Below are 11,600 nucleotides of genomic sequence, written 5' to 3' on the forward strand. Positions count from 1 at the left end.
AAGTGTTGAGTGGTTTTATTTTTGCACACCATAGCTACTCAATTCGAAGATGAGGTGTAGACTCTACACTGCATATTTTGTTTTTGAGTTTGCCGGTTTTTTTTTATCTCAGCATCATGTGTGGGAGCACATACAATGGTTTTCGAGCAAATATAATTCCAAAAGTAACCCCCTGTTTTTGTAAAAAAAATGTATTGTTCTCACACGAATTTTCAAATTTTCTAGATCGATTTACTCGCCTTAGCGCAAATGGAAAGCGCTGATTTTTAAGTGAGGAATTCTTACTCTTATATTACACGCTGAAACTTTCATAGGAAACCCCATTATTTTGGAGTTCTTAGGTCGAGTTCCCCATTACAGTAATTTCATAAAATTACTTTTGTATGGAACTCGATCTATGAACGCCAAAATAATGTAACATAAGTGTTAACTACATATGGAACACATCTGCGAAAAATTAAGTCTGTATGTCATCTATAAGCTGAGCTATGGATGTCTAAATTATGACGAATATAAAGGAACGAACAGAATTAAGTTACAAAAACAGGGGGTAAGATCACATTAGGCAAATATTTGGTCCAGCGACCGGCAGTGTGCGCTTACTTACAATAATTAGCAAATAAAAAATTCAACCTACATGCATATGTAGGTCTTTAGGTATAGCATTAGGTGTATTCGTTTACTCAATAATTTGTACAAATTTGTACAAGTCTAGTAACTTCTTGCAATCGACTAAGGTATTTTGCATTGTACTGTAGAATAAAAGAACAACGTCCAGTAACAATTTGTACAAATTTTGAGTAAACGAACACACATATTGTGAGTTATCCGTAGTATTTTGGGAACAACTTTAAAAAGGGCAAAAGCGGAATGACTTGATTTCGAACCCTGTATTTTATTTCATTGGTATTTTTATGGTTTCGTTTGAATACGAATTAAATACGCGTATTTTCATAAAATGGGTATACAATATTATTGTAAATCGACTTTATTTTTAATGATATTCCAAACTTTTACAATTTATTATAAATTTTTTACATTTTGTTACCATTTATTTATCTATTAAAATATTTTTTTATATCATTATTTTAATATTTTACAGCTAAAATATATAAATTTTTTATGAACAAAAAATAAATATTACAATATTAGCTTATGTAGAAAAACAACAAAGTACACTAGTATGCATGTTTTTGATACATGTATGTAATAGTATATTTATGATTATGAATTAATAGTAAATTTACATTTACGAAATCCACTCGATTTCAAATGTCAATTGCATTGCTTAAACGTCAAATAAAATCCAATGGATTTCAGATGAGATTTCATTTGACATATACGCAAAGGAATTGACAGTTGAAATCGAGTGGACTTCGTAAATGTAAACCAAGCATAAGAATACATTTATACGAGTGTTTAATACCATGTTAAACTAATCTATCCTAATTAATTTTTCATACATTTTATGTCGAATAAATCGAGATAGAGTAATTTAGTACGGTAATATGTGCTAGTAAAAGGGTACTGTAAGATTTGTTCTATATGTTTTATCGATTATATTGTGTATATATCTGTATATGTATTAGGGTGTCCCGAAAATAACAATTATTTATCGTATATATTTTTCCCATTTGATCTAAAAACTCTACAAAAAGTGCGCGCGCTTACAGGAGCGATCTTTATTACATCCATTAGGATTTTCTTGAAATCAATGGATATGTAAGTATGTCGTAACCCAATGTCCATTAAGGCTTTAGTGAGGAGTAAACATAAAATCGGATGAAATATACATATCGCTCATTTACTCAAAGAGTGGCATAACTCAAAAAATGCGTTTTCTGAGTTAGCAATTTCTATTTTTTCTACGACTTTTACTTTATCTTGTGTCAAATTTTCATGCCGATATCTCTAAAACTCAACGAGTTACAGCTCATTTACTACGAGCTTCGCATAATTCATCACAGCAGTTTTTTGAGTTTATGAAGCATTAAAACAAATCAAATCATGCTTGATCTTGCACAGAAATTTAGCACGGATATCTCGCTATCTGGTTGCAAAATATGGTCCAAGTAGTTATTTTAGTTTTAGTGTAATAATATTTTTAAGTTGTGAAGTCAAATTTCAATCGCCAACTTAAAACGCGTTTTTCTCGAAACTTGATTTTTCGAGATGTGTCACTCTTTGAGTAAATGAGCGATATGTATATGGGATACTCTACATTGATTTAAAAAATATGTATGTACAAATTCCTATGTTAACAAAGACCTCTCCGGTGGCACGTATTGACGCTAACCGATTGCTCTATTATTTCGTATTATAGTTTTGGAATCAAGTGAAAAACTGGGTTTATGCATTTCAATAAACATTTTTGGGACACCTTAATATTGATGTTCATATATACATACATACATATGTTTTATATAAACTTAATGTTTTTAATACATATTAACTTAATCTGTATACACTAATAATTGCGTTTTTATTTATATGTATTTAATTATGATATTGGTGTGCAATATGCTCACTGTTATCCTTTAAATTGATTATATGTATATAATTAAATTTCTACAATTAGCAATGTGGTCATAAGCAAGTAACTTTTGGTTTTAAAATAAAATTGAACAATTAAAGAAATCAGAGAAGAGAAAAGATACTTGTAGAATCTGGAACAGAGCAAAAAAAAACGAAAATTTTCATTTTCACATGCCTTAACCTATGAATAAAAATGTTGTATGTTTCAAGCAGTAAAAAATTTCTGTCGAATGAGGCCAAAACCTATAACTTTGCGTTAAAAAAAAAAAAAACAAAAACAAAATACATGTATATCAATCAAATATTTATATCTTTTCCCGATTCTGCTACAGCTCAATTTTGATCGAATATGCTTCAAATTTAATACGTGTTATTTTTTAGGCCCCTGAATAGCTACACCGATTTTCAAATCGGTTCAGATTTGGATATAGAGTTTTAGCAAAATCGGGAAAAGATATATATATGGGCGCTATATCCAAATCTGGACCGATATATCTCAGAAGGTTGCAGGGATGGGCAGAATGTTTTTGCACATTTCGCTTCGGAAGAGATGTTTAATTAACGGAAATAAAGAGTAAATGTGGCGATAGGTGGCAATCAATAGATATGCTCTACTTAATATTAAGAATTTATATTTTTATCAAATTTAAATTTTTAATTCTTGCCCATGTCCAGTTGAAGTCAACTTATTGTACTAAAATTTTATATTTATAGCCCACCCATCAAATCCCCATTCAAAACTTTTAATATTATCAACAAAATTTTCAGAAATAATTATTTTAGTGGTCGTCTAATTTTCATATGATTATCGCTTTAGATTACCTGGGAAATATATTTTTCATTTTTAAAGAGCTATAACTTCGTTATGGATGCACATATCGAAAAAATTCTTTCAGATTCGTCGTATCTTATGTGTTTACTGAAAGAAAGAAACGTAAACATATATAAAAGTTAACATCACATTTTTCGATTTTTGTTCACTGCGGCAACACTGTGTCGCGTACGCTCCATCACTAATCTTAATTGCAAATTTCAGGACTCACAGTTCGTCTTCGGGCGACTCGCCGTGAAGACTTAAATTTCAATGTTGAGACTACGCCTACGGGCTTTAAAATGAAGTTACAAAATGTCGCTGTGTTAATCCAACGCTTGGTATGTGCGTTGTCGAGTAGTAAACTAAAAATCAAGCTTTATCCAAAAAAGAACGGAGAACCTCCGACGAGTCCGTGCTCTTCAATTCTTCAAATGAACTTGAACATGAATTTCCATCCATGTGTTTGTTGGAGGACCACCGTGGAATTGTGCTCTTCATTTCTTCAAATGAGTTTCCTGAACTTGAACCTGAATTTCCATCCATGTGTTTGTTGGAGGACCACCGTGGAATTGTGCTCTTCATTTCTTCATACATATATTAACTAAGCTAACCTGAATTTTTATGTAAAGACTACGCCTACGTGATTTAGAATTAAGTTTGCAAAATGGCGCTGTGTTGGGCCAACGCTTAACATGTGCGTTGTCGAATAGTAACCTAAAAATCATTTGAGCTTTATCCAGAAAAACTTTTGACATTTATGTTTTCTCGAATGTAATTTTGTATGTATACTGGTTGTGTCTGCTAAGCAGCCAACAACCCAAATAAAAAATTTCAGGACTCCAGCCCTACCCGTTCACACAAAATCAAATTGTACCACTTTTAGTACAATTTAATACTTTTCGTACACATAAATACAAATTTCCAAATTTCCTTATATCAACCATACTTCCTTCCCAACTCATACTAAATTTCAAGATTCTAGCTTCAGCCGTTTCGTCTTCGGATAACCGGGGATTGCCGGATTTAATAAGTCCACTAGGTTCTAATGCCAACCTCATCAAGAAGGTTAACCTGGCAAAAAGATATAATGCAAACGGGGTTTAACATATACTTTGGGGATACAACTAATTGTTTCAATTATTGCATTATAGTGAGACATACCAACTAGTTATTTCCCCGGCTGTAAGGATGTTGACAACTCCAACATCGAGGCGTTGATGTCCAATCCATACATACAAGGAGGTTAATCTAGTCAATAAGTTAATCAGTGACCCAAAAATTTTATAGGCGTTAAACACATGCTAGCCTTATGAACCAAATGAGATGAACCCGGTTATGCTGATATATTTGTCTCTAGATCTATTTATAAGATCACGTAAGTAGTACAACAACTCATTTTTGGCCGAAAAATCTTCAATATGTCAAAATGTTTGTTTACGTTTTCATACAATTTATTCATAATAACAAAAAAATTGACAGATTGAAACCAATCAGCTGGCCGTTTTACGTCACCTTATAATTTCATCATGCTCGAGCCGTTATCCCAGAACTAAGGGAGATATATACGGCCTGACTGTTGTTATCATACATACCGAGTCTGTGGAAGGAGGTAAGATGATCTATATCCAAGTCTGGAAAACAACAATTAGCTTTTCTTTCCCTTTGTTGAAAGTTCTGGAAAGGCTACTAGACCTAGAAATAAGAGACAACCTTAGTTTTAATCTGGGTGGTTGGTTTACTTGGTGGCTATAACCTTTATAACCTCAATTAGTATGTTAAATATACCACTATTGATTGTTATTCCGTTATATGTTGTCAAATTATATATGTATAGCCTGATGAATTTAGAAACCTCAGAAGGTCTCCCAGACCTAGTTCAGTTGTCTTAGCGAGGTCGTGTATCTAATGTACATACATATATGTATGTTCTTCTCGATGTGATTTGATCCTAATATACGCGTGATATGATTTACTTATTAGATTTAGGCTACGGGTGACAGGGGCAATGCCGACTTGTCCGGCTGAAGCCCTCAATACAATGACATCATTATGTCTTTTTTGCAACCTCATATCCCTGTATCATAGCGTGATGAGTTTCTACATAAGATTACATAAAATCTTAATTATAAGGTGATTCGGTGAAAAAACCTCACGCAAAAAAATGATTTTAAACTCAAATTTATCAGAATTATGAGAAGTCACTGAAAGCGAATATATAATTGAAAATAAACTTTAGAGTCACATGAGATAAACAAACTGACATAAAATTTTTCTCAAAAATTTTCTTTAAGAAAAATGTCGAAAATGCATTTTTCAAAGATGTAATTAAAAACAGCATTTTTTTCAAAGTGGTTTGTGCATGACCATTTTGAATATTTGAATGGTATAAACGTTATTTTAGTTAATAGTAGGCTTAAGTTTATTCATATGTACATCAGGAAATAATTTTTGAAAAAAAAAAATTCTTTTCCATTTCATTTTTCAAAAAAATATGTTTTTAAATGGACTTTTGCGTGAACTTTTTTATATTTTAATGGAATAAACGTTATTTTAGTGATTAATAGCCAAAAGTTCATTCAACCGTGCTACAGGAAATCATTTTTGAAAAAAATTTCAAAAATTCAAAACCCTAATGTACACATGACTCAAACTTTATACTAACAGCGCACAGAAAATAAATGTCGATGTTTTATCGTATCTTCATCCATAATTATGATAAGAATAACTTTAAATTGACAATGTTACTATTTATACCCTACACCACTATGTGGTAAGGGGTATTATGTGTTAGTGCATTTGTATGTAACATACAAAAGGAAGCGAGATAGACCCATAGTTCCTTCTAGGGATATACATAGAATCACTTTCTGAGTCGATTTATGCATGTCCGTCCGTCCGTTCGCAACATACAGGTCGCATTTGTTGACCGATTTCGCTGAAAATTGGGGAATACCATTTTTTTAGCCGTCGGAAGATCAAGTTCGAAGATGGGCTATATCGGTCCAAGTTTTGGTATAGCCCCCATATAACGGTACCTCCCGATTTAAGGTATTTTAAGGATCTTAGCCGCATTTGTTGCCCAAACCAGCTGAAATTTTACATTTGAGGTTCCCAATGGCCGCGAAATTGCTCCACTAAAAATTGTCAAGATAGGTCCACGGTTCGGTATAGTCCCCATATAACGATACCTCCCGATTTAATGTATTTTATGGATCTTAGCCACATTTTTTGCCCAAACTAACTGAAATTTTACATTTGAGGTTCTCAATGGCCGCGAAATTGCTCCACTAAAAATTGTCAAGATAGGTCCACGGTTCGGTATAGTCCCCATATAACGATACCTCCCGATTTAAGGTATTTTAGGGATCTTAGCCACATTTTTTGCTTGAACTAGCTGAAATTTTACATATGTGGTTCCCAGTGGCCACGAAATTTCGCCACTTAAAATTGTTAAGATAGGTCCATGTTTTTTTGTAGCCCCCATATAACGGTACCTCCCGATTTTAGGTATTTTAACGATTTTCCCCAAATATGGCTCCAATTTGCGTATTGGGATGTATACTAATTATTCCATTTTTACATATTTCGACTGGTGTAGGGTATTACATAGTCGGCCCCGCCCGACTTTGGTCTTTTCCTACTGGTTTTATTGATATATTTGTTCAATTTGTATATTTTATTTATTTTTGGTGCAACTCCCATAGAACGGTACCACATTATCCAACTGAAATCGCTGAAATTACGCATTTAGTCTCTGGTGGAGATACTAAATATTCCGACAGAGAATGGTTGGTAAAGGTCTACTTTTTGATAGAGCTCCCATTGGGCAGTATCACGCGATTTTCGTTTTTTTTTTAAGATTGTGGCTTCAATATCTAACCGAAATGGTTGAAATTTTGTATTTAGTATTCGTTGGGGTCATTAAACTTTTCACCTGAAATTTGTCAGTTCTATGGGGGCTATATGACGACGTGGACCTAGTCTTCATATAGCCCCCATAAAACGGTACCTACCGATTTTCGGTATTTTGAAGGTGTGACCTCACTAACTTACCGAAATGGCTGAAATCTGGTTCGAATACATATACCTAATTTATAGGGGAGGCTATAATAAGAGTTCAAAATAGCCACATTGTGCACATGTTAGTAATAAAAACTTGTATTTAACAGTTTGTTTGGAGACGCATTCATTTTCCTTCTTCCACCCATATCGTGGGAGCCGTAGGGCGGTCTTTTTCATTTTATTTTTTTTTATCTGTTATGCTGTGATAAATTCCAAGTGACATCTGACCTTATTTATCAAACATTTTCCCATAATCGTAGTTTTATTTGAATCAACCTTCAAAAAAACTCCCTTCCCGTATTGGTATACAGTATAGTCTCGATAATCGGGACACTCGTTAATCCGGACAACGCGGTGATCCGGACACTTAAAATATTTACACTGTAGACTCTGTAATCCGGATACCCGGCAATTTTCTTACCTCAATAATCCGGACACTCATAGTTTTTCTTCTACTTTCAGTTTTGTTTTTGTTTGCATTTTTAATTTGGTTTCTTATTGATAATAAAGAAATTCAATGCAAAACAATTGGTTGTGAGCATAAAGGAATCCTATTTCTTTAAGCTGGGCTCGACGAGTGGTCGTGACATACGTAAAATAATGCAAGTGCTAAATACGATTTGTTTGCAATTTGCTTAAAAAGACAAGAACACAATAACTTTGAAGAGTTTTTGTCTTCTAATTGGCGATAGGTTGGTTTAGTTTGTGAAGAAAAGCTTCCGAATAATTCTTATGCCCAACCATTTATCCTAAAATTGCATGAACATGTGACAAAGCAGAATAATATGTTCATCTGTCCACACTTTACTATTATAGCAGACGAAATGGCTGACTCAAGCCTAAAAAAGTGGTTCAAAATGTTATTAATATAATAGAAAATAAGAAATTTTCCAGTAATCATATTTTAATTCTGTGTAACAAATCTTGTCGTTTCAAATCATTCGAAAATTCGGTATCTCCGAAGGGATGTCAGCTCAATGACATAGAACCTACTTTTTATAGAGGAATTTGAACAAAGATGTTACCGACACCACTTGTAATTAAGCTGTTGAATTACTCAGGTATTTTAGCCACCGTTGGAAACATGATGTTTCCTCACCAAGTGTGGAAGGCGGGAGTTCTTACCATCTCGGTGTTAATTGTTTTCCTAAAAATTACACCACATTTATCCAACAAAAGGAAGGCTTACACCTTATTGACAATAGACATAAATGATTGCGATGATGTCATTGGGGAAAGGTGCACTGAAGTCTGTTCTCAGACTTAAAGTAGTCAAAATCTGAACATGGTATATTTTTCAAATTCTAATTTTTTAAAAACATGCATTTAATAATACCCTACACCACTATGTGAAAAAGGAATTATAAGTTTGTTTTGGTAAAAATTCATGTAACACCGCGAAATTTTCGTCGGAGACCCCAATGTGGTATACCAATCTTCATATCTCGGCGAGATAAAGCGATTTTGAGATGTGTGTCCGTCCTTCCGTGTGTCCGTCTGTCCATTATAAATTGTAATCAAACTCCAGGCCGCAATTATGGACCGATAGTCACGAAATTAGGTATGGAAGTCGGTTTCACATCAGAATATATCGCTATTTTAATTGGTGATGATCGTGAAATATTTAGCGGTTGAAATGGACCAAAATCATAATTTTTATCCGATTATGTTGTTGCTCTGTAGGTCGCAATAATAATCCGATCGCCTCGAAATTTTAAATAAGGTAAGAGTATATGACAATGAAGTAGCTTGCAAATAGAGATGGCGATCAGATAATATTTAGAGGGTTAAATGAACCACTACTTTTGTGTGAAAATTCTGAAGAGACATTCCGGGCAAGTAAACTATACTATATCATAGCCGACCAAGAAGATCTATATCATAGCCGACCAAGAAGAGCGAGCGCTTAAATTGTTTATGTGTGGGTAAAATTACACTGACAGAACAGAACAGGGTGATGATTTTCATATTGAGTATGAAATGAAAAACACAGGAAAAAAATTGTCACGGCGTGTTAGCGTTCAGAGCCAAACATAGTGGTGGGTGTGTGGGTTCGAATCGTTGGCTTTCCTTTTTCATTTGCATTATAGATCATAAAAAAGCTCGATTAATAAATTAGAAAAAAAAAATTAATACTAAAAATGATCTTCGCCTAAAAAGGCAAAATTTTCAAATAGAAAAAATATATTGTTGGCGCGTTCGCTTTGTATGACTAAAATTAAAAATAATATGCAGTGAATCACAGTCAAAAGTATCCACTTCAGTTTCTTTTATTAAAACTGCGATTGCTAAGAGTTGGTTAATGATAGCGATTTCGTTCTTATTATATTTGTACATTAGGGTATTAACTTAAATATAATAAAATAAAATTAACGAAATTCGGGAAATTTAGATAAAAAAATAAAAATTGTTAAACAACATCGATTTCTACCTCACAGTGAAAATTATCCACTCATATTATTTTTTTCGCACATTTCCCGTCATTATAGGCCGTTTACATATAACAAGGTTAACCCAGTGGGTCTGGGTTTCAAATGTCATTTCCATTGTATATACTTCAAATAAATCCTCATAATGAAGGTTAACCCTGCAAAAAATTATAATATAAACGCCGTATTAAATGATATTTTGTATGCGTATTATAATGACGCCTAAGGTAAGATGGATATACATTTTTTATTGTTGCATTGCAGACTAGGCATTCTGCGTCATTAAAAATATTATGCTGTACAACTGTAAAATCTTTTCAGTGTACCCAAAAAAAAAACAAATAAAGCGGCATCAACCTGCTTGCATGAAATTCAGTACAAGACTGAAGTAAAAAAATCAAAACATTTGCTCTTTACTTTGCGTTCGGGTCGAGTGTGTGTGAGTTGCCGAAAAACTTCGTAACCAAATCAATACCCACGAACGGGTTTGATATAGATCAGTGATGGCCACCAACAACAACTTTCCTATGCCCGCGGGCATACGACACACACGCACACTGTTTACACATTCGTTCGGTTAATGCATTTACGTTTCCACTCACACTAGCGCATATATAATCTGCAAATGTGTGTTTTTGACCATCACTGATATAGATTGAAGTAAGCACCCATTGAGTCTACCCTACTATGTCCTATAAAAAGGTTAAATCTACGACCTTCAACGCTAAGAATGATTAAAAATGCGGTATTTAATATTAATATTTTCTCAGTTTCTTCTCTAGTCCGTTGTTATCCGAAAATTACTCTAAGGATAACTCTTACAGAAGTGAATGATTTTCACTCCAATAATAAGTTAAATATGCCATATTAAATATTTAGGTGTTATGGGGTTACATACTACAAAATATTAATAATTATTGTTGCGGGAGGCTCACCAAAACCGTCATACAAAACCTCAACAGGAAAATATGTCATGCCATCACAACAAACCCTTTGCCGGTTTTTTTCGAGGCATTAAGGGTGAAAAAAAATTAAGTTGAGAGTTTCAAGAGATTATGGGTTGTCTGCTAACCAAAACAATAAGAAATACCCCGTGGCAACATTATTTGATTGTCTGGAAATAGAATAATTGACTAAAATAAAATAATTGTTTTGTTTGGTTGTTGGTTTTTACTTACCAAAACTGCCTTATTGTGAATGGTCATTTGGCTGCAAAATAATATTTTCATTTATTATTCCACATATCAGTGTGGGGGTGGCGGCTGGTGTAGTTTTCTACCACGAATCCATTGATGGTGCGGCTTACCATGATTTGGAGTGTCCGAATGGCAATAATATATATTTATTTTGAGTTTTAAAACAATAAAATTGCTCACAGCAGGAATAGACTTAAATGTGTCTGTCTTTGTTTACATTTGGTCAGTTGTCATAGAACAGCTGTCAAAGCAATGTATGTCAGTAACCACCCGTACTAAAAAGTACTACCTCTAGCGACAAACGTTCCATCCCTGAATGTCGACGTATGGGAGAGAGGCTTTACGCCATGTTTGAAATATAAAAAACTGCATATTTATGGAAGATGTGGAAAGAAAGAGAAAACATTTAAAATTTACACCAACATAAAATGCATTATGGGAATAATAATGCGTTTGGAAAATTCTCATATAAAATGATAGGCAGCATGGGAAAAAGTTCATAATTGTGTGAACGATTCAAAGTGCAAACGTATAAGTTATGTGTTGTTGGTTATAATTTTTAAA

General features: G+C 33.5%; 1 long non-coding RNA gene across 2 annotated transcripts; it reads right to left on the bottom strand.

Annotated features, from left to right (window-relative positions):
• Positions 1 to 2,085: 2,085 nt before the first annotated feature.
• LOC141394177 (uncharacterized) lies at positions 2,086 to 11,288 on the bottom strand. 2 transcript variants are annotated; one of them, XR_012410273.1, is made up of 3 exons: positions 11,019 to 11,288; positions 3,358 to 10,954; positions 2,086 to 2,666 (listed from the first exon to the last, which is right to left on the bottom strand). It is a non-coding gene; the product is annotated as an uncharacterized lncRNA (long non-coding RNA). The 2 variants fall into 2 exon arrangements; XR_012410272.1 differs by having other exon boundaries at positions 2,086 to 10,954; positions 11,019 to 11,270.
• Positions 11,289 to 11,600: the final 312 nt, after the last annotated feature.

The sequence above is a fragment of the Musca autumnalis genome, unplaced genomic scaffold (genome assembly GCF_047663935.1).
Source record: "Musca autumnalis isolate F117 unplaced genomic scaffold, ASM4766393v1 scaffold_2, whole genome shotgun sequence".
Classification (NCBI taxonomy): domain Eukaryota; kingdom Metazoa; phylum Arthropoda; class Insecta; order Diptera; family Muscidae; genus Musca; species Musca autumnalis.